General features: G+C 39.0%; 1 protein-coding gene across 1 annotated transcript in view; it reads left to right on the top strand.

The window, feature by feature from the left end:
* The first annotated feature begins 212 nt into the window (after positions 1 to 212).
* Positions 213 to 23,628, top strand: part of cab39l1 (calcium binding protein 39, like 1) — a 49,605-nt gene continuing 26,189 nt past the window's right edge. Inside the window, exon 1 of the mRNA XM_028815768.2 lies at positions 213 to 436. The gene's annotated coding sequence lies outside the window, so the exon portion shown is untranslated. The remainder of the gene's footprint in view (positions 437 to 23,628) is intronic.

The following is a 23,628-nucleotide window of genomic DNA, read 5'->3' as shown; positions in this document are numbered from 1 at the left end:
CTAGAATGTAGGAGGAAACTAGAATACCTGGAGAAACCCCAAGCGGACACATACAAAATGCCTTAAATGTTGCTTAAACGACGTAAGGCTCCCTGTGAAGCTGCTTTGTTAGCCACTGCACCACTGATGTATAAAAAAGATCCATATTCTAATAGAACGGTGACCACGCCCCCAGTGCTCAGTCATTGGCGTGCGCGACGTCCATCATTAGCCTGCACATACTCGGTAAGCGCTTGAGGTGAGAGGTTCAGTGTTCTGTGCGAAAGGGACCTCATAGTTAGCGGAGGTGGGTAGAAAAAGCGCTGAAGGGTCGTGGCTCTGTGTGAAAGTGAATGAGGGAGTCATATAAAGAGAAAAAGCCACACATAGAGGCAGAGGATCATATCAGCTGTGCTTTTATTAATCTTTCGCATCACAGGACAAGACGCCTTAACGGGTGAGTTTCCTTCTTCTACTCTGCATCTGACGGAGAGAACCACTGTGTTCGCTGACATGTCTCTTTTCATTTTAAATGTTTCGCTATTGAAAAAAAAGCTGACGACATGCTTTCGATCAGTATCCTTCTGAACTGTAACAGGTGAACAACCCTGCTTCATGACAGTTACAGACAAAAGAGCATTACAACTTTGTGTTGTCTCAGACACCAGTTTGCCCCCACCCCCCCCTTTTGGTGTTGCACAGAAACTACAGTATATACTTTACCGTGTCCCTTGCGTATAATGTGACGTTTTTCTTGGTTACTCCCTCTCCCTATGTGTCTGTGTCTCTATATATGCAGTACTATAGTGTATGTGTTTGTGTATATATATATATATATATATATATATATATATATATATATATATATATATATGTATATATGTATATAATACAATTATATTTCCTAAAGGCAAGGCAATTTGTCTGACACCGGATATTGACTTGGAAAAGTACCAGCTAACACAGCTGCGCAGTTTATGGGCGGAGACGGAGCCACTTGAGGTCATTCGGTATCAGTAACACTAGATAGAAGGAATAAAAGTACTGTATATAGTAAGTCAGGTTGATGATATCTTGGTTGAGCGCTCAGTGGCAGCCTGGCATTCACGAGTGTATATTCTGTGTCGCTTTAGCTTTCTATTAAGAGTTGCATTGGGAGAGGCAATAGGCAGATCTTTATCTGGTTTTTCAGTATGTCAATCGCCCGTCGTTCGTGCAGTATTTAACAGAAACTGTGACAACGAAAGTGAGAGGCACACACAGACATGTGTTTGTGTACTGTCTTTTTGTTTGTTTTGTCTTTTTTTTTTTTATCTTTGTGAGCATGCAAAGGGTAATGCATTCTGACCAATCCATAGGATAAGTAGATGCATAGCTTTATTTTATTGATAAACTCGTCCGTTGAGGTAAGGTAGTGCTCATCACATATCTTACAGTTCATAACTGATTTGCTCCATTTTTTCTGTACTAGATGACTAGATACACAAATGTACAAAGAGATAAATGGAGATATCTTGATGTTTACCCACAGAATACAATAATGCAAGTAGCGTTCAATTTGGAAGGTCCCGGCTGTCTTAATGTATTGGGATAAAATAAAAACATTTCCTATATAGGAGGTCAGTGCAGAGTTTCTACATTGTTGTTTGTTTAAAATATTCCCAATAGTTGTACATCTGAGGCTGTCATTAGAGACAATTACTCTGACACACAATTCTTACCAGAAAACATTACTTCCTAGTTGCCGTCAGGTTAGTTTTAATACCATAAGCGACTTGTGCAAAAAATGTTTGTTCTTAATGAAGCCTTAACTTTATTTTTGTGTATTAAATAGACAACGTATAGCTGCTAATTGTAAAAAGAACATTTTTTTAAAATTTTTTGATGCATAAAAATATGGCAAGTGGCATGTCAACTTATAATGAGGAAAACAGGCTGCTTTACTTTAAATACTTTTTTGTAACAAATAAGTTAGTCTTAGCCTACATTATTTTTTGTTGTTGTGATTTTTGTGCCCTGTTGCTGAAATGTAGTCTTGCTGCAGTAGTTTCTCTTAAATGGCATCCACCACATGATATCAAGGATGTTTAAACATTTCATTATTTCTGCGGCTGGCATCCAGTTTTATTATGTTGCATATTATGTGGCAAAACAAGTTTAAGCAAGTTATAAAATAAATGAATAAAAATATCCCAGAAGAAGTGCATCAGTTAGATTCATGGTGTCTTTATATTTGTCAGTATACACATATACATACATCTTGAAACATTTTATTTTTATTTCATCTGGATGCATATGAATTGTTTAAAACATATGTGTCACCCAGTTTGTTGTGGCTTTCAGGCTTTCATTTTTATGACACAGATCACAATAGGAACACCCTGGAAATAGATCCCTGCCTGAGAAAGATTCTTAATTTTCTTAACAGTTTACTTAATGTAATATAGTAATTTTTCTGTGTTTACAAAGAAGAGGGAGAGGACAAGAAAGCACAAGTACAATTTCTTTCTCCCCTGTATTTTAGTCTGTTTATATGTAAAAATCATGGTTGTGTCTTTGGGTTACTTAAGAGTCAGCAGTTGTGTAAAACTGGGAAACTCTAACTTCCATCAAACATTACTGAACTTTTTTAGTCTTTCAAGCAGTAGTCATTATGAAATAAAGTTGTTTGCCACTGAATCATACAGGACTAATGACAAAACATAACTGAATTACATTTTTTGATCATACAGCTTATGGTTCTTAGCAGGTTCACATTCTTTTGCAGACTAACTTGGGTGTGTATATTTTTTGTTTCATGCTAAACTATTGCTGAACAGGAAGCGTGCTGAATTTCAAATATGCCTCCCATCCCTGCAGCGTGGTTAATTTCACTTTAAATGGAACTGTATAAACAAATACTTACCCAAAAAGGGAATTAAAAGCAACAGGGAAAATCCCTGCATTCTTTGTTTACTTATTATGAAACATCTAACATTATTAATATACCAAAATAAAATATAAAGAGTAATGAGTTGATTTTTTGCTGTTGGTATAGGCCAATGTTCTCTGCGATTCTGTACAGTTTAAAATTAAAGTAGATATTGTAATAAACAGAAGGGATTACTATGTCCACATAAAATAATAATTTATTACTTTTTTAGTTGCATATGTAAAAGTATACAATTGCTAATTCATCTGTCTTAGGGCAGAATATGAGACGTAACTTGTTTTTTTGTTTTAATTATTTTTAAGGGGGATGATAGGCTTGCAAAATAAATGGCATTGTTTATTGAAATGTACTGCCTAAGGAAATTACTTGAAGAACATAAATTACACTACAAGTAATACTGTGGAAACAAACATTTTAGCAGCAGTTTTACTCATCAGTTTTATCTTAATCAGGTTCAATCAACACAGGCAAGAATTTCATATGCCAACTCTTTTTACCTTTTGTCTAAGCAAAACCAGCTTGCGATTATGATGGCTTATGCAAATAAAATCAGTTAGTGCAAGTAAAACTAATGTATTATGAGTAGAGAAAAAAACATGATTAAAATGATAATAGTTGGAATTTTACACCTGAACATAAATAGAAGGATAAAATAGTCTTCTCCTGTTGTGCTTGTTATGTTTTCTGAAGGTGGAAGTGACAAGATGTTCTTGTGCTTCTTGCCTGGCTGAGCTTGCGATTCTCTCTTGTGACCTACTCTGCTTCCACTTCTAGATTTATAATAATAAATATTACATTTTATTTATATAGCTCCTTTAAATATCTATATATACTCAAAGGCAAGAACATACTCATTTTTAGTAAGTATAATAAATACATGGTAACAAGAATTGTGTTTAGATTAATTGTCACATTAACTCATCATTGTTTTTACCTATCTGCTTATCAGCGTTACCTTGTACTAATGAGGCATGCAGGTGAAAACAATGTTTCACTTTACATATCCTTCCTCTCTTTCTACAAAATTTCATTATCATTGTGCTGCATAAAAACTATTTCTATTACATTGTGTTATTGTAGCATAAGGATAGATTTATTTAGAGACATTATTTACTAACAGAGTCAGAAATTGGACGAAATTAATGGCAGTCCTCATTAACGTATTTGTTGGGGGTAAAGTTAGCCTTTCTACTTCCTTCATAAAGGATTACTTGGCAAACACCTAATTTGAAAATTATACAGCCATAAACCCTTCACATGACCTAAAAACAGGATTTACAACCACACTGTCACAAATAAATATAAGAAAAATGTGGATAAAGTGATTAGGTGCTTATTTGTATAGCATCAATATTTGACCTGTGGCCATTGTAGAGCAGCAGAAACAGGCAAAACAGGAGTAAATTAAGCCAAGGGGATGAACCAAAATAATTAATACAATAGAGAAAACATGTTATTTGAATGATCCACCCTCAGCATGCATGTTAACAGGACAATTATTTGGTGGAACATTTTATAATTGTGCTATCTGGATAGTAATGTGCTGCTTTTGTAATAGCACATGGAATTTTGTCCATAGTAATGGGGAGCCATTGCACAAATTTATATTTGCATGCAGACAACTGAGAATATGCTGACATCTCAGACTGATTGTTGTAAAAATTGTTAATATGTTTTACTTACTTGTATTTTGCCAGACTGTCTGATAGCATGTATAAAACGAATGGTAAAATGTTGCATTTCTTCACTGAGTCCATGTTGGCTGAAAAAGAGGTAGAATACAATTGGGTCAGGGTAGTAGGCTTTCATTATGTCAGACAAATTTGAAGGTAGCAGCAGATGCTAATACACTATTAATCATTGATCTCATTTGTGCCATTCAGCAAATGGAGCGCTGATCTAGACCTTCAAATATACCTTGATAGCACATATTCATTTGCATTTTTGCTCAGTGTTGGAAGTCTTTGGTTTGTATTTGTGCTAATTAAGTGTCCTATATCTGTGTGAGCAATGTGGAGATTTATGGATTAGCAGCCAATTTTAAAGATATCTGAGGATTTTTGCATAATTGTTTCTGTTTGTGAGGGATTGGGCCTGGAATCTAAAAGTAAGCATTACTGTGTTTCTGTGATATAGTCATATGCTTGTGATGCACATTCATTATTCTTCTACATTCAGTATGTCCTAATACAGTGGTACCTCGGTTCATGAACGTCTCGGTACACGTACAAATCGGTTTACGACCAAAAAGTTCGCCAAACTTTTGCCTCGGTTCACAACCACACACTCGGTATTCGAACAAGCCAGTTTCCCTTTCGGTTTGTGCACGCCAATGAGTTCCACACATGTTGCATTGTTCTCGGTCAGACGAGCATGCTTGCACGTGCGTGCATGCTTTCTCTGTGAACTCTTTGTGCTCTATTTCATTTCCCTTCTGGTTCATACGCGCCGATTACTGTACACATGTTCAGCCTCTCTCTGTTCATTGTTCTCAGTCAGACGTGCGTGCTTTACCTATGAACTCTTTGTGCTCTACAGTATTTTGTGTGCTTTTGCAGTTAACCATGGCTTCTAAGCAAGTGAAGAGTGGTGAGAGGAAAGTTTTGCAGAAAACTGAAATCGAAGTAAAGAAAGAAATTATTGAAAAGTGGCGTTCGTGTTACTGATCTTGCCGCCAAGTACAAGAAGTCAAAATCTACGATTTCGACTATTATAAAGCAGAAAGAATCTATTAAAGCAGCTGATGTTGCAAAAGGAGTTACAGCGTTAACCAGGCAGAGGCCTCAAGTGCTGGAAGAGGTGAAAAAACTGTTGCTAGTGTGGCTGAACGAGAAGCAACTTGCAGGGGATAGAGTAAGTAAGGCGATGTTATGCGAGAAAGCCAGGAAGATTCATGGCGATTTGCTGCAAAACTATCCTTCTACAAGTGGTGAAAGTGAGGAATTTAAAACCAGTAGAGGATGGTTTAAAAAGTTTAGCAAGAGAAATGGCATTCATAGTGTGGTAAGGCATGGAGAGGCTGCTAGTTTCGACGCTGAAGCTGCAAAAGAATTCGTGAAAAATTTCACAAAATTTAATTGAGGATGAAGGCTACATCCCGCAACAAGTCTTCAACTGCGACGAGACCGGATTGTTCTCCACCCAGTTCCTCCTCACTTCATGCCAGAACTCGACTCATGCAAGGTTAGTTTTCTTGGTGGTTTATGGTTAGTGTTTGAATTACAGATTTTTCAAATGTTCATTTTTCGGTTCGTAGCGTGAATTGTTGCAATGTTACTTTTCTCTTTTTTCAAATGTTCATTTTTTTCCTTGTGCTTAAAACTCATTAAAAAAAAGTGTTTACAGTGAGTGGTTCGTAGCGTGATTTGTTGCAATGTTACTTTTCTTGGTGGTTTATTAAATTACAGCTTTTTCAAATGTTCATTTTTTTCCCTGTGCTTAAAACTCATTAAAAAAAAAAGTTTACACAGTGATCGGGTTGTAAGGCTATTAGTGTGAACTCCTGCAATGTTACTTTCTTGGTGGTTTATGGTTGGTTTTTAAATAAAGTTCGGATTTGTTCAGATGTTCCTTTTTTTCCCTGTGCTTAAAACTCAAAAAAAAAAAAAAAAAAAAAAAAAAAGTGTTTACAGCGATCGGGTCATAAGGCTACAGTATAGCATGAACTCTTGCAGTATTAGTTTTCTCTGTTGTTCAAGGTTTTCTCAGTGTTATTCAATGTTTTTACATTTAGTTTACCATTACGCTGTGCATTCTATGGTTTAATTAACCATATTTGTTCTTTAAAACTTTTAAAAAAATATATATTTACATACAGTTCGTATGGTCTGGAACGGATTAATTGTATTTACATACTATCCTATGGGGGAAATTGCTTCGGTTCACGACCAAATCGGTTTACGACCAGAGTTTTGGAACGAATTATGGTCGTGAACCGAGGTTCCACTGTACTTTTTAATTCCATGCACACTTTGTGCTGCAGTCAAAATCCTCTGAGAAGTGCTCATATGCTACTTAGCACATCTGACAACAAGAAGGACACAGGGAGCAAGTCTCAGCTAGTGCAGACAGCAAGCTTGTGCTTGCATGAGTTTAGCAGTCTTCATCATCTGATGGTGTGCACAAGAAATACTAACCATCTGAGGCCAAACAACATGAGTCTCCAAAGGGCAAAAAGGCACATAGTTTAAAGCCTGCCTTATGCTATTAGATTTGACACAACTTCTATTTTTTGGAATTTGAGTCAGTAAGCATGTCATATTTAATGAGTGCAGTTGCTGAATCCTGTTGCCTTAGAGGGTGTAAAATTATATATGACCAGGAACTGCAGGGAGGGAATACCAAAAACAATAAATCAGATTGTTTTGTTTGGACTAATGATGGGGTGGAATTGTTATTGAGATTAACATTCATGTATAGGATGTGCAAAGTGGCTATGAAAATGTGTTGAGCAGGATCCAATCAGGGAAAAGGCCACAATGACAAGCCAATCGGAGTACAATTAGAATTTTTTTTTTCAATTGTCATTGTATTCACCTTTACACAATGAAATTCAGAGCTGATGTTTTCAGAAATATATGGCAATGAAGGGAAATTTAAAAAGTTTCAACTTTTCAGAGTTTAAAATGCCGACATAGTGAAGGTTAAAGTGGATGAAAAGCAATAATGGAGACAAATGTGTATCTTTTTACATGAAAACATAGTAGTGTGGACATAGTTCAGGTTGCTGAGGGTGTTGCACTACACAACTAATAGTAATGGGAGCGCACTGTAGCTAGCTGTGATTTTTGTTAACATCATATCATTGAAGGCTACAGCTAAAATTCTTAGGAAAAGCTGTGTAGTGTGATACCAGCCTAACAGATGGAGCTGCAGCTTTCACTGGATGCTTGAATTATTTACAAAAGTGGCTGCATAAAAATACTCTGCAAAATTATTATGAATAGGAATTGCTGAGTACTAGTTAAAGAGATTTCCTCTTTTGTTTCTTTTCTCATAAGTCTTGTTTCACTATAGAAGTGGAAACAGGGGTTGACTATAATGAATGGCTATTCCAATGGCAGTCCTTCCTTTTTTTCATCCCCAGCTGGCTCTTGGTTTAGGTCATTTCCTAAGCCCGCACACTGCTGTTGGTGCCAGTGACTGCCAAATTTCATTTACGAGGTGTTTCCCTGCTTAACGATCCAAGACCGCTGTTGATCATGGGTGATTCATCGATTCTTTATGTCTTCTTTCACATGTTTGATCCACATTTTCTTTGGCACCATTTGTTTAACTCTTCACTGTGTAAGTTGCTTTCACCAGAGGAGTTTGTGTGGTAGCTGGCTGCTATCCATTCTACAAACATGACCGAACCATCGTAATTGTTGTTTCTGAATCTGCTCCTTGATCATCGGCTGGTGTTCACATCTGCGCCATATCTCCTCATTTTGAAGGTGGTTGTGAACCGAGACTTGTAGAATCTAGCATTGACAATGCATTTGGAAGACCTCTAGTTTGGTCAGGTCTGATTTGAGTAGCTTCTAAGTTTCTGATCTGTAGAGGAGGATCACTAGGATTAGGGTCCGAAAGATATGTATCTTTATTTTGGTGGAGATGTTGGCTCACTTCTACAGGCACCACTTGAGGAAAACGAATGCAGCAGTTGCATGACCGATTGAGGTATGTACCTTTGCTGTGGATGGTATTTTCTTCTCTTGTACCAACAAGCCCAATTATTTGAATTCTTCAACTTGCTCGATTTGGGCATGGTTGAGTTGAACGATAGCTGCTGATCTGTCCGTTGTCAGCACTCTTGTCTTGTGTTGATATTGAGGACGTATAGCTGGGCAACACGAGCAGTATCATAAAGGATATCTGTGGCCTTGGCATTGTCGTCGGCCAGTATTGCGCTGTCATCATAAAATGGTCCTCGCCGAACTAGACGTCTCGCCTGTTTTGGAATGCTTTTCTCATTGTGGCATCCACCATGATGTTGAAGAGCAGGGGAGAGACCATGTCACCCTGGCGGACTCCAGTTTGAATGGTAAATGCCTTGGAAAGGTCATTCTGGATCTGTATGTGGCTGAATGATTGGATGTACTTTGCCAGGAGGAGCTTGATCACTTTTTGAGGAGCGAGTTTGGTCTCCAGTGATTTATTTCCATGTGGCATGCCAGTGAATTCAGTTGAATGTTGATTGAAGGTCGATGAAAATGATGACGTTTCCCCATATTGAATTCTTTCCTCCATCAGTTGTCAGAGGGTAAAGATCTGGTCACAGCATCCATGCTTGTTCATCTTGTCTCGTCTGCTCACACTACATCGATGGTCTTGACTGGTAATAGTAGTGGAGGCTAATTTTTAAAATATGCTACAGGTGCATCTCAATAAATTAGAATATCATCGAAATGTAAATTTATTTCAGTAATTCAATTCAAAAAGTGAAACCCATATATTAGATTCATTACACACAGGGTGATATATTTCAAGCGTTTATTTCTTTTCATTTTGCTGATTATGACTTATAGCTATTGAAAATCCAAAATTCAGTATCTTAGAAAATTAGAAGATTGCGAAAAGGTTCAATATTATAGACTCATGGTGTCACACTCCATGCAGCTAATAAACCCAAAACACCTGCAAAGGTGTCCTGACTCTTTAAATGGTATCTCAGTCTGGTTCAGTAGGCCACACAATCATGGGGAAGACTGCTGACTTGACAGTTGTCCACAAGACAGTCGTTGACACCCTCCACAAGGAGGGAAAGCCTCAAAAGGTCATTGCTAAAGAAACTGGCTGTTCACAGAATGCTGTTTCCAAGCATATTAATGGAAAGTTGAGTGGAAGGAAAAAATGTGTCAGAAAAAGGTGCACAAGCAACAGGGATAACCGCAGACTGCGGCTGGAGTCAGTGCTTCAAGAGCCACCAAACACAGACGTATCCGGGAAATGGGCTACAACTGTCACATTCCCTGTGTCAAGCAACTCCTGAACCAGAGACAACGTCAGAAGCGTCTTACCTGGGCTAAGGAGAAAACGGACTGGACTGTTGCTCAGTGGTCCAAAGTCCTCTTGTCAGATGAAAGTAAATTTTGCATTTCATTTGGAAATCAAGGTCCCAGAGTCTGGGGGAAGAGTGGAGAGGCACAGAATCCAATTTGCTTGAGGTCCAGTTTGAAGTTTCCACAGTCAAGAGAAGATTTGGGAAGCTGTGCCATCGGTTGGTGTTGGTCCACTGTGTTTTATCTAGTCCAAAGTCAGTGCAGCCGTCTACCAGGAAATTTTAGAGTACTTCATTCTTCCCTCTGTTGACAAGCTTTATGGAGATGCTGATTTCATTTTCCAGCAGGACTTGGCACCAGCCCACACTGCCAAAAGTACCAACACCTGGTTTAATGACCATGGTATCACTGTGCTTGATTGGCCAGCAAACTCGCCTGACCTATGGGGTATTGTCAAGAGGAAGATGAGAGACACCAGACCCAACAATACAGATGAACTGAAAAACAGCCAGCTTTAGCCACGCAAGTTGGAATTCATATGCAACTTTGGTGGGCTGTCTGATTTTATTGGCTTCCCTGCAGCTGGTACTGAAGCTGCTTAATTGTGACCCATCCCCAGGCAGATGCAATTTGTCAGTGGCATTCTATAGCCCACTCTGTGAAGTTGCTGTCTCCATCAACCACTTCCAACTCCTTGCAATGATGCACAAGCTCTTCGAATTGGTGGGGTGGTCTTCACTTCTGCTGCGGCCATACTGCCAGTGACAAAGACACATCAGCATTGGTCTTAAACACTTTGTTGTCAGGTAGTCCTGAAGAGATTTTGAGTGCTTTACTGGCATGTAATGCAGCAATAGTGTGAACCACTGCACATGTGGTCAGGTGAACCTCCTTGTGTGGAGCTGCAGATGTAGCATTCTTTTGTTTGTCATTCTTAACTGAACGCACTGTGCAAACAGTATTCAAGGTTTTAATCTCTGCTTTGAGACCAATGGATGCTCCGGAACACCAATACAATCAGCCTTGTTGTTTCCCTGTGGGGTGTTGTTCGCCAACCCTACCTCACATTTCTCTCCTAAAGTTAATGGAAACTTGATCTGCCATACTTTTTCCCAGCTCCATGAGCCTGAAGCTCCGCTGATGGCTGCACACCCAGGTCAGTAGACCTTAGCAGATGGAAAAGCAGTTTTAGAGCTGCAGAGGTATCAGTCGTTTGACTGTCTTCCTTCCTTCCTGTACTAATGCCACAAATGGCATTCCATATCCTGGATCTCAGCATCAAGGCTTTTCTACAGCTCTTCAGAAGAGCCTAGCAAGTCTATTTTAGATCTTCGCTGCACTTTGTGCTTTAAATCAGAGTGTAGGTGTTCTTACTGCTGTTCTGTGAGCAGAGAATTTTAAATGTGGTGTCAGGAGATGAAGTAAAGTCTAATATACACTGCCTGGCCAAAAAAAAAGTCGCCACCAAAAAAAGGTCACACACTCTAATATTTTGTTGGACCGCCTTTAGCTTTGATTACGGCACACATTCGCTGTGGCATTGTTTCGATAAGCTTCTGCAATGTCACAAGATTTAGTTCCATCCAGTGTTGCATTAATTTTTCACCAAGATCTTGCATGATGTGTGCATCACTTCATCTGCCTCTCTTCTTACCCTGATGCGCCTATCACTCTGGAACAGGGTAAATCTGGACTCATCAGCCCACATGACCTTCTTCCATTGCTCCAGAGTCCAATCTTTATGCTCCCTAGCAAATTGAAGCCTTTTTTCCGGTTTGCCTCACTGATTAGTGGTTTTCTTACGGCTACACAGCTGTTTAGTCCCAGTCCCTTGAGTTCCCTTCGCATTGTGCGTGTGGAAATGCTTTTACTTTCACTATTAAACATAGACCTGAGTTCTGCTGTTGTTTTTCTTCGATTTGATTTCACCAAACGTTTAAGTGATCGCCGATCACGATCATTCAGGATTTTTTTCCGGCCACATTTCTTCCTCGAAGACGATGGGTCCCCACTATCCTTACAGTTTTTAATAATGCGTTGGACAGTTCTTAACCCAATTTTAGTAGTTTCTGCAATCTCCTTAGATGTTTTCTCTGCTTGATGCATGCCAATGATTTGACCCTTCTCAAACAGACTAACATCTTTTCCACGACCACGAGATGTGTCTTTCGACATGGTTGTTTAAGAAATGAGAAGCAACTCATTGCACCAGTTGGTGTTAAATAACTTGTTGCCCATGCAGTAATTATCCAATAGGAGGCTCGTACCTAATTGCTTAGTTAAATCCAGGTGGCGACTATTTTTTTGGCCAGGCAGTGTACATACCAGGGTCAGAATCAAAGAAAGAAATTGATAATTTGCCATGCCAGAGACTTTAAACAGAAATCAGAATTGTAAATCAGAAAGTAGTCGGGACACAGGGATAAGCATCTGTCACTTAATGATGTTTCTTATAGGGCTGCGCCTTGATGACACATGCTGGACACTCATGGAGCTGTTTTAATGCAGTACCTCCTGAGGTCCCAAATATCACGGCATGGTCCATTGCATATGGATTTCCCCAGATTCACTGAATCTTTTAATGATATTATGTACTGTAAATGATGAAATTCTTTGCAGTTTTGCATTGAAAATTGTTATTCTTAAATTGCTGCGGTCTTTCACAGAGTGGTGAACCCTTCCACATTTTTTTATACCAGCCACTCGTGTTAAAGACCTGTTCCCAGTTAACCTGAAAAGTTGTGGGATGCTCCACCAGTCTTTTTTTAATCATTATACGGCTTTTCCTGCCTTTTGTTGCTGGCATCAAGATTAAAATGAGCATAGATTGTTCATAAAACAAAAACATTTCTCCGTGTCAACTTTAGATATGTTGTCTTTGCTCTGTTTCTGATTACATATGTGTTTAAATGATCTGCATATCAAAACATTGTTTTTATTTACATTTTACACCTCCCAGCTTTTTTGAAAATCGGGGTTGTATGCCAGCTGATAATGTTGGTAATTCACTCCCAGGCTGATGCAACTTGTCAGCACCGTTACAATACATTTTCAGACCCTTAAACAGAATCTATGAGAGGAAGTATTTAAAATATGCTGGAAGTTTTTGGTGGCTCAGTTTACTTTTTTTTTCTAAACAGATGCACACTCACGCAGTATACTGTAAAAGAAAAGGAGACAATTAGTCGCACAAAATGCTGAATTCTCAAGTGACACCCCATTTAATTGCCCTGTGAGAAAATAGTAAAACATTGATGTGACAAGTGTGTTTTCTAGCATTTGATCTTCTTTACTAAGGTTGACTTCTAGTTGTATTCTGGTTTTCTAGAATGTCATCAGAAGTGGAGGAGTCCGAGGCGAACAGATATAACATTATTGGTTCTCCTTCATTCTAAAGGAGGAAGAGAAAGATGAGTCAACAACTTTGTAACATTAGTTCCCTTCCTGTATGTTCCCAGAAGATTGGTCCCCATAAAAGACTCGCCACGCCCTTACATAAGATAACACATATTTGAACATATATACTGTGTAGCATATTTGAAAATATATATAGAAAACATTTGATCTTGTATTTTATTTTACCACTTTTGAATTGTACTGGTTTTTGTTTTTTTTTAATTTGTAAAGGATGTTATAATGCTGTGCTCTTTCAAAGGTGCAATATAAAATGATTTATTGATGTAAATTTCAGCACCAAACTATTTTTGTCAAAAATGACTCATGGTGAAGATAATCTGTGACACCTGGCAGCAGGAAATGATACAGTGCATATGTGGTAGTACCAGTGATGATTAACAAATAAAGGAAATGTTTTACATTGATGAAACGAATGAGCACTGGCAGTATAAGATCTCATACCTTCTCCTTATGTTGCATCTTCAACAAAGAACTTAGAATCAGCAGCATTACTTGACACAAAGTAAGTTGACTGTATTGGGTAATTCAAGCAACACGTAACTTTCTGTGGTTGGCTACGTACAGTCCATCTTGAGGTTTCTTTCTGTAGCATTTCCTGGAAGAACTATTATGCCTTGTTTCTTATGTTTTCTTTCAACTTTGCAACATATTATATGTTTAGAAATCTCATGTCTAGTTATGCTTGTAATGATAAAACATGTCCAAGCACTTTTGTATATAGTATATTTTACATGCCCATGTTTTCAATATTAAAATGATGGGGATTAACCTGGCAAAAAAATACTGAATGGAACTTAAGTGGAAAATCTGACTCAGTAATTCTTTGTGATGTGTGTCAAACATAAACACGTACCATAGGTAATGCTGTTTTCAAATGTGACTGGCATATGCTGGCTTGTTGGCTGAATGGTTTAAAATAAATGGTTAGATTTGAAGTGAAACCTATTCCTTGCTTCAGGGCCAGCTGGTTGCTCTCAGGTGAGGATGGTCTGTCCAAAATGGCTTTGTATTTAACATTTAGGATACAAGTTAGAGCAGGCACAAGCGGGTGTGAAGAGTTTGTGGTATTCTTTTGTGGTATTCTTTTGAACTACTGCATGCAAGAGATTCAAGGAAGACAGCACTATTGCCAAGCTAAAAGTGGATATCTGCTTTTTTGTCGTAACTTATTAAACTGCATGTTTCTGATCCTCTTGGTTGCCTTCAAACAATAATGTAGTTTCATTCAAGTGTATGGGTATTATAATAATATGTGTTTGTGATACAATTGTAATACTGTGCATGCAAAAAATATTACTAAGCTGAAAGATCCTGTCTGCTTTTAGAGTTTTGTATGTTAGCACTGTTACTTTTCAGTTATAACATAATTCAGAATTAATATCAGTCCTTTTTATGTAGTTGAAAAGGGCTACATCCCTGTGTCCTTGGGCTTTTCTGTCATCTAAGCTTCGGTGACCTAATTGATCCCTCTGTGTGTCATTTTGTTTGTGCTTTGGCCTGCAGGAGATTCTGAGCTCCTAACTTGTGCTTTTGTGCTGTCGATATTGACCCTGTAATATAATTAGAGCTGTTCTTGTTACAGAGAATTAAAATCATGATCACCAGTCAAACGGGTTTCAGAGAAGTCTGTGCTTCTTTTTTTGTCACTTGTTTCCTGTTCCACAACTGTTGTATTTATTTCTTCTGCTTCTTTTGCTTCTTCTGGTTAGACTAGACCTGGCTCAGCATTGCATTTTGAGAACCGAGCAAACTGATGTTTTACATCAACTGACCCAAGGGTTTTTTCCATATGTTTGATCCTTAGTACCTGACAGAATAACTGTGTACTATGAAAAAAGAATAATAATAAAGAGTCATTGGGTGAAGCACCTAGGCTTTCTGTGAGGAAGTGCTGTATTTTTTTTTTAACATTGCAGACAGGTGGCCTTGACGGCTTGCGGAACTTGAAAACCAATGAAAGGTGATAGTGACTTTCTGAACAAAGCCACATTTATTCATTAATTATCACCATTATTCAAAACATCTTGGTTCAGTTGTAGGCTTAGGTGGTCTCCTTGGGCACTTCTCTGTGTTCTTGTGTGGTTCTTGCATACAGCTAAATTTCTTTTCACAGTTACAAGGCATTCTGAGGGGCTGTGCCTAATTTGCAGAGGTGTGAGTGACAGTATATGCATGCAACCTTCTGTGGACTAGCTTTACATTCAGTTACAATGCCAGTCATGTATTCATTGCTGACTAGTATGGATCCTGACCCCTGTTTATTTTGAGTTTAGTAACCAGGATCACAAAATCGCAAGATTAACAAATTTCCTATTTATACCAACCTCTGTTTTCTGAACTTGCTTTACCTGTTATAGGAATGTGGGCAGCCAAAGCTTATCCTGGCAGCACTGGATGCAAGGAATGAAGGACATAACCATGAATGGGATGTAATCCATGTATTTTACATATTTTTCATATGTGTGATATTGCAGGCCTAGTTTTCCAGGCTGACCTTTTTAAGAGTAGTTTCATGCATTTAATAGGAAATATTGTAGATACCGTTTAAATATAATAAACAGGACGAAAACCTATGTTCCTATTAAAGTTAGTACTGCCAGTTTTAATTACCATATTGTTTTAATAGCTTTCACTACAAAATTTAATGTACACTATTTTTAAACAATTCAACTGCCATTGTGGAATTTATACATTTTCCTTTTGTCTTTCCTTATCCTTCCTAAAAATGTTGATGGGGTGGAGTTGTGTTGCTTCTTGCCTTGCTCCCCAGGGCTGCGTCAAGAAATGGCTTCCAGCAACTGTGAACTGGATAAGCAGATAAGAAAATGGATTAATTATTTCTAGACTGTTAAATAAATGTTTTTTGTCTGAAGAAATACAGTGAGCGGACATGTATGTAAAGAGGTTATTTTACATTGAACACAAAGCAGTCTTTGGACAGAAGAAATTTTGCTGCAACTTTGTTGGACACAAAAAGTTGAAGGAATTCCATGTTTAAGATATACTTGATGTAACAGTGCAAAAACACTGGCAATGTAAAGATCATTAAAGGTCAAGATACCTAATAACTTACATAAATGATATATGAAATTTTAACTTAATGGATATGTAGAGAGCAGCATTTCTGTCTTAAAGTATATTGTTTCCATATTTTGAGCAATTGATGGCAGTTTAACTATGATTATTGAAGACTGAAGCATGAAGCAAGGCTGCTCTTTGGTCAATTTTAAATGCTATGCTTGAAAAAGAACAAAACTGTTGTAAAAAGCAAGGAAATTAAACTGAATAAGATACCTTATGCAGTATATTCTGTTATACAGCAGCTTTTATAGCCAGTACATGCAGAGCTATTTTTAAGTAATTACTTTACTGTCGAGCAGTACGTTGAATAACTGGAACTAAGTCAATCCAAATTATCAGCTGTTGGTTCATCTCCAATTTATTCATTGTTTCCCTGTCACTATTAAGTCTGTATTTTTTCTGTTTTTGTTTACCACAGTGGTTAGTGGATGTAGTATCCTTGGTTTGAACCCTACTCCTGTCACTGTCTAAGTGTAATTTGCACATTTTCAGTGTGTAGCCATGGTGTGCATTCATGTCAGTTTAACTGAACATCTCAAACTGGGCCAAAGTGAGTGGACCCTGTGATGGATTGGGGCCCTAACCATGGCTTATACCTGCCTTGACCAAACTGTCAGGATAGGATTTGGCTACCACAAAGCCCTACATCATATTAAGTGGGGATGACAATATTATATCTATTTTGTTTAATAAAATTTTGCATTTTTTCAGATTATTTATCACACGACTTAGTGCTATAAAGTAGGCATTGGGCAGGACTATTGCATAATCTCTAAACCCCCCAGCTAGCTGCACACACATTAAAGGTAAAAATAAAAGTAAATGTATCACTATATTTCTAAAGTTGCTATTCCCAGTGCTGGTTGAAGAACAACATTTAGTACAAGGAGGAACTTGTTTGACTTTAGCATATGGAAATCCCCATGAATGCAAGTAGAACATGCAAACTTCCCACAACAGTAACCAGGCCTGAATTTAAGACTCAGATTACTGGATCAGTGAGGCAAATTACTGATTGTAAGTGTACTAAAGGTTAGTGGGAAATGCAGGATATTCTGTATAAATACATACTTAAGCACACCTCTTGTATTCTAGTTGACTTTAAACAATTCATATAAGCTTGTATTGTTCACTCGTAGCAAGGGCAGTTTAACTTTATTTTTTTTATCCACTTTGTTGGTATGATTACAGGCTGTGACAAAAAATGTTATGTCACTGTACTATTTAACTGAGCAGTAGGTTGTCTTCCATAGTGTGAAATTAGTTGAGAGGAGCTAAACTGATTTATGAGTTACCACTAATAACGCCACCAACCCCCACCTTCCTCCTCACCTCATTCCCTTTTAGTGTGGTATTTTTTGTTTTTATTAGTGCCTTACTGTGGGTCTGTATTTTATTGTGTTACCAGAATTCTTGATTTAAAGGTTACAGAGTGGCAGTGCAATGGTTAATGTTTCCTTTTAGCAGACCTGGGAACCTGAGTCAGTTCTGACACTGTAGTTCACACTTTTCTGTTGCAGACCTTCTGCTTAAATGAGTGAATTTATGTGTAGTCTGTGTGGCACTCTGAGGGTAGTACAAATAACAAGTACGAATGGCATCATATAGCGCCATTACTCTAACTAAAAGGGAAGCAATGAGGAAAGAATTCAGAACCCTGTTATGTCATTTTGTAGTTCACATGATCAAATTTGTTTCAAAATAATTAAATCCCATTAGTAAATCTTGCAGGTTAGGTGCATTGGTGGTCCTAAATTGTCCCTAATGTGTGCTTGGTGTGTGTGTGTGCCATGTGGTGGGCTGGCACCCTGCCCAGGGTTTGTTCCTGCTTTGCGCCCTGTGTTGGCTGGGATTGGCTCCAGCAGACCCCCGCGACCCTGTTTTAGGATATAGCAGGTTGGAAAATGACTGACATTTTTCTATTAAGTGTTTTATTAAACCAAATAGTGCATGATGAATCCACACAGGTGTAAATGGAAACAAGTTAGACTGAAAATTGCTAATAAGGCGACATTAAAGCACTAAATGTTGCTGTTTAAGACTGAAATAAGCAATTAAGGGTGGGAAACTTGAACATGTGAGACCATCAAAATGAAGCATTAAAACTTCTCATTAAGAAAATGGGTTAGAACAAAAATCTGCAGCTACTGTGGTCCTCCAGGACCGGCACTATCCACCCGTATGACTCGAGAGTCTTCTTGTCAAGGATACATGTGTTATTCTGTGATATATAAGTTTTTTTCTATAGTTATTCCATGACTTAAAATTATCAAGGCATTGTTGTTTAGGAATCCCAAAGTTTTATGATATTTTTTATTTAGGGATGTTTTACCAATGTTAAAAATGAAGTGCATTTTTCTGTGACACCATTTTGTTTGAATTATGGGCACTACCATTTTGTGTATTTTGTTTGGTCTGGTTACCAAGCTGTTGGTGGGTAAGGTGAACAGGAATTGTGCAACACATGACATCATCAGCATACAAATTGACATCGTACACTTCCTTTTGCCAAATTTTATACATAATTCAAAGAAAAATCCAGTATTCCTTGATTAGTTTTCCTGATTTTTCTGACGACAAATTCTCTTCCATTTTTAACTGTTTTTTTGTTATGGTATAGGTTTCTTTGCAAAAATTACTGGCTTCTATCACTTACTTGTTTATTTTATTTGATTTTGGCTTAATGTCTTTTGCTTATTTGAAAGTTTTATTTGACTTCATATTCTTGACCTTAGCATGTTCTTGATTTTGACTTCATCTCCAGGTCAGGTCAGGCTGGGAAGCATGCACTGGTACAGTGCATTCCCGCACCAACCACACAACGAAACAGCTCGGGATCCCAGTTGGCAACCCCCCAGGCAGAGATGCGGTCTAGTCCCACCCGCCAGAAATAACCATCTATCTGTCAGAGCCTGGTGTTACGTGGGCATCCCCTTGGCTTGGTCTGTCCACTCGGTTCCTCAGCAATGATGATCCTGCAAGTCGGATCATCCTTGTGGAATTGCGTCACATGGCTGTAATGCCATAACTGCCGCTCCCTCACAATACAGGTAGTGTGCCTCATTTGGGACTCCGTGAGGAACTGCCCATTCGACACAAAGTCAAACCAACAGTACCCAAGGATCCTTTGAAGAGTCCAGTTGTCATCTCAGGTCACTGGATAGCGTCCATGTCTCGCAACCGTATAGCAAAACAGGAAGCACCAGGACTCTAAAGATTTGGACCTTCATCCTTTTGCAGAGATATCAGGAGTGTCACATACCCCTTTCCAGTGACCTTATGACCCTTCCATGCTCTCCCTATCTGTCTACTGACTTCATAGGATGAGTCACTGGAGACATGAAAATTACTGCTGAGGAAAGTAAACCTCTCGACACGGTTGAGACTCTTTCCACAAACAGATACTGTACACTGTTGATGGCTATGCCCAAGAGATCATTATAGGCCTGGATCTTGGTTTTTATCTAGGACACTCTCAAGCCCAGACTCTCGAGAGCCTCAATCAGAGTCTCCATTGACTTTGTGAAGATCACAGCATTATCTGGAAACTCAAGATCAGTGAATCTCTCTTCAACAGATGCCCCACAGCTGCTGGACCCTACAAACCTGTCCAACACCCAGCCCATGGAAGCATTGAACAAAATTAGAGCAAGAACACACCCCTGAAAAATCTCAGTATGAACTGGGAAAAGCTAAACAAAGGTTCTGACTCCACTCTGTACAGCACTCACAGCACCAAGTACAGGCCGACCTTGATATCCATCAACTTTGGGGTGATCCTGTGAAGTCTCAGGATGTCCCACAGGGCAGCCTGATCAACTTAGTCGAACACTTCACAAAAATCGACAAAGGCTGCAAAGAAAATCTGCTAATATTCATGTTTGTACTCGATGAGAACCTTTAGTGACAGGTCTGTCGATGATAGACTTCTTGGGCATGAAGTCAGATTGCTCTGGTCACTGGTAGGTGAGCAAGTGATCACAGATTATATTGAGGATAACCTTAGCAAGGACCTTACACAGCACTGAGAGCAATATTATCCCCCTGTAGTTGTAGCAATCCAGGCAATCACCCCTCCCTTTCCAGATAAGGACTACAAGTCCTGTTTTCCAGTCAGTTGGGATGATGCCCATCTCCCAAATGGAAGCAAAATTTGCTTACAATGCAAGGACAGCCTTACCATCAATCTGGATAAGTTCACCCTGGATACAAGAAATCAGCGCAGCCATCCCTATACTCAGCTGGTTCACCACCTATGTAATCTCAGTGAGATTAGGTGGTTCACAGCTATTTGGAGGATGTCCAGCATCCTAGACAGAGGATCAGCTTTAAACAGTAGCCAGCCCAGCGGTGTCATCCGTAAGGACCGTTTCATCATGTGCCCTGAATGTGACTCTCCAAGGAACAGATTCAGATGTATATAATGCTTTGATTAGTCTGTAAGCAGGATGTGGGTCACTAGATCATGGATGGTGTGTCACTTGCTCACAGGTTCCTCTAACAAAAGTCTCCTTATCTGCCCTCAGAGCCCTTGTAGTCATCCTCTGTTCCTGGTACAGACCAGACTTGCCATCAAACCGTGTGCTGCGACTCCTGTCGATAATATCCAGGGTGGCCTGTGAGATGAAATACTTGTTTCTGGGAACACCGGCAATACCAACATTACCCTCAGCAACCTTCAGGGTCTTGTGATGAAAGGTCTCCCACATCACATTGGAATTAGCAATTGCACCAAAGTGTGCAAGTTTCTCACACAAACTGTGTGCAAACTTATTAGAAACAGAATGATCTTGGAGTTTGGCCAAGTCCAGCCTCATTATCCTAGTAGGTGGTAGCCTACTGGACCTAAGCTGGATCATCAGACAAACCTGTGGTCAGAATTCACAAACTGGGCACTTCTGTAGACCCTGCAGTTCTGTAGGAGCCTCCAGTGTATGCCCATGAGGATGTGATTGATCTCTTTCACCGCACTGCACCACCAGTATTGAAGTACCAAGTGTAACAATGCACAATTGCAGCCCCTGACCTTTTGCAAAGTCAAGGAACATGGAGTCACCATGATCACCAGATCCATGGGGACCGAGACAATACTCATAACCATCCCTGACAGTGCCAGTGGTCGCATTGAAGTCACCAATGACCAGAGGAGTGTCACCTGACGGGCACCCATCAAGCACAGAGTGAAGTTGCACATAGAATGTCTCCCTCATCAAGACATCACTTGCCCAGAGATTGCCTTAATCTGAGTCTCATAATGCGCTCATTGAAAGACGTGAAATCGGACAACATCGAACGAAGCTGATTCAGCACAGCATCAGCTACTTCCTTAAGTATGTCAGCCATCAGAGCAACCAGACCAATAAAAGGTGTACACACCTACAGAGATCTGGCCAGTCCCAGATCTGAGTATCTCAGAGAATGCCGCCATAGAAATGCGGAGTTTACGAAAATCCTACAACAGCTTGGTCATCATGCTGGAGAAACAAGATATTCCATGCGCCTACCTGGATGGGCCACCTCAAATTAGGACCCAAGTGCTGCCGTGCAGCGGGTGATGCCTCAGCACCATAACAGTTCTGGCCCCAACACGCCTGACCCTATTGGCTTTCTGGTTGTTTTGACTCTTCTGAGGAAGAGGCTCCCGAGGGCTTTCCCCTATCCCCTTCATAATGCTAGTAGCCTTCTTCCTATGGGCAGCTGCAGCAGAGCTACTCCCACAGAGAGCAGAAATGAGTCCATGTCTGCTGTTCTGGAGCTGTGTGACATTTTTATGGTGGCTGGAGTGCCAATCCTGCCATCAACCCCCAAGTTTTTGCTGAAAGTTGGAGGACTGTTTGCAGGGCTGAATGCAGTTTAACTAAGTATCCATCTCCTGATTTGAATTTTACATTTTACTACTATCACAATTTGATTTCTTTTCAAAGTGTGTCTACCTCATGAATTTAGCTTTTTAAATTTCCATTTGGTAACTGTTTGTTCAATTTCTGACTTGTGTCTTTTATGAGTTTATTAGTTTTAGTTTATGTTTTTTGTTAACTTTGTTATTGTTTAATGCCCTTAAAATATTCTTTGATTTAAATAAAATGAATTTAACTATCTTGTTAAATTTGAGAAGGCTTTTCCGTTTTGACCTTGTAATCTGGGGAGTAGTCATAATTCAGTTCAAATTTTGAAGGTCCCCAAGGTATGGCTGTTTGGTGTCTACCGCACTGCCTGGTGATTTATTAAATAAATACACCAAAGGAACTCCCTTAACAAGAAAAACTCTGTAAAAACTTGGATACCTGAAAGTGCATATAATCTTTGAAATTATGTGCCCGAATTAAGAGGTCATTATTGTCTATTAAATTGCAGAGCTAAGGTAACTGTCAAGAAACTAATACTGCAAAGCAATGCAAGCTTTTTCTTGCTTTCCAAATTGTTGTGTTTTTAGAAATACATCTGCTTAACCACTTGATATATCAACCAATCTGTCGTCTTCATTTTAACCACTGTGGGTTGTAAAAAGAGGAAATCAGTCTCTGAAATAAAACCATTTTGTTGAACACACAAACAAAATTGAACATAAGCCTATCCTAAGCTTAGAGGAGGTGTGGTTTTACATTATTTTTCATCCTTCCTTTAATCCGTTCCTGTTAAAGGTCTTTGTTGTGATAGAGAATTTCAACAAATATAAGGAGTAGATGTCCTGCAATGGAATGGAGTCCTCAGTCTAGGTTTGGGTGTTGATTTGCAGCTTTAGTTGCTACAGTATGCAGACTCCCATTCCCAGTGACCATGCACTGGAAAAGAACATTTATCCAGCTGATAGACGAAAGATCTACATTGCCCTCCGTAATGTTTAGGCCAAAGATGCATTTTTCCTTGATTTACCCCGCTGCTCCACAGTTTAAAATTAAAAAAACAAGTCAGACGTGATTAAAGTGCACATTGCAGACTTTTAGGTAAACATATTTGTGTACATTTTGGTCTCACCATGTAGAAATTAAAATACTTTTTCTTCATGGTTCCCCCCCGCCATTTCAGGGCACTATAATGTGCGAAACATAACAATTAGGGATGCACCGATACCACTTTTTTGAAAAACGAGTACGAGTACTTGCATTTCAGTACTCGCCGATACCGAGTACTTAATAAAAACATGATTAGGTATACCCCATGTCTGGAGCATTTCCTCAAACACATGCGCTATAGCCTAGCTGGTGTGCGAGCCGCGGAATTGTTTCGCATGTAATA

The sequence above is a fragment of the Erpetoichthys calabaricus genome, chromosome 12 (genome assembly GCF_900747795.2).
Source record: "Erpetoichthys calabaricus chromosome 12, fErpCal1.3, whole genome shotgun sequence".
Lineage (NCBI taxonomy): Eukaryota > Metazoa > Chordata > Cladistia > Polypteriformes > Polypteridae > Erpetoichthys > Erpetoichthys calabaricus.
This window is presented reverse-complemented; position numbering and strand designations above follow the sequence as displayed.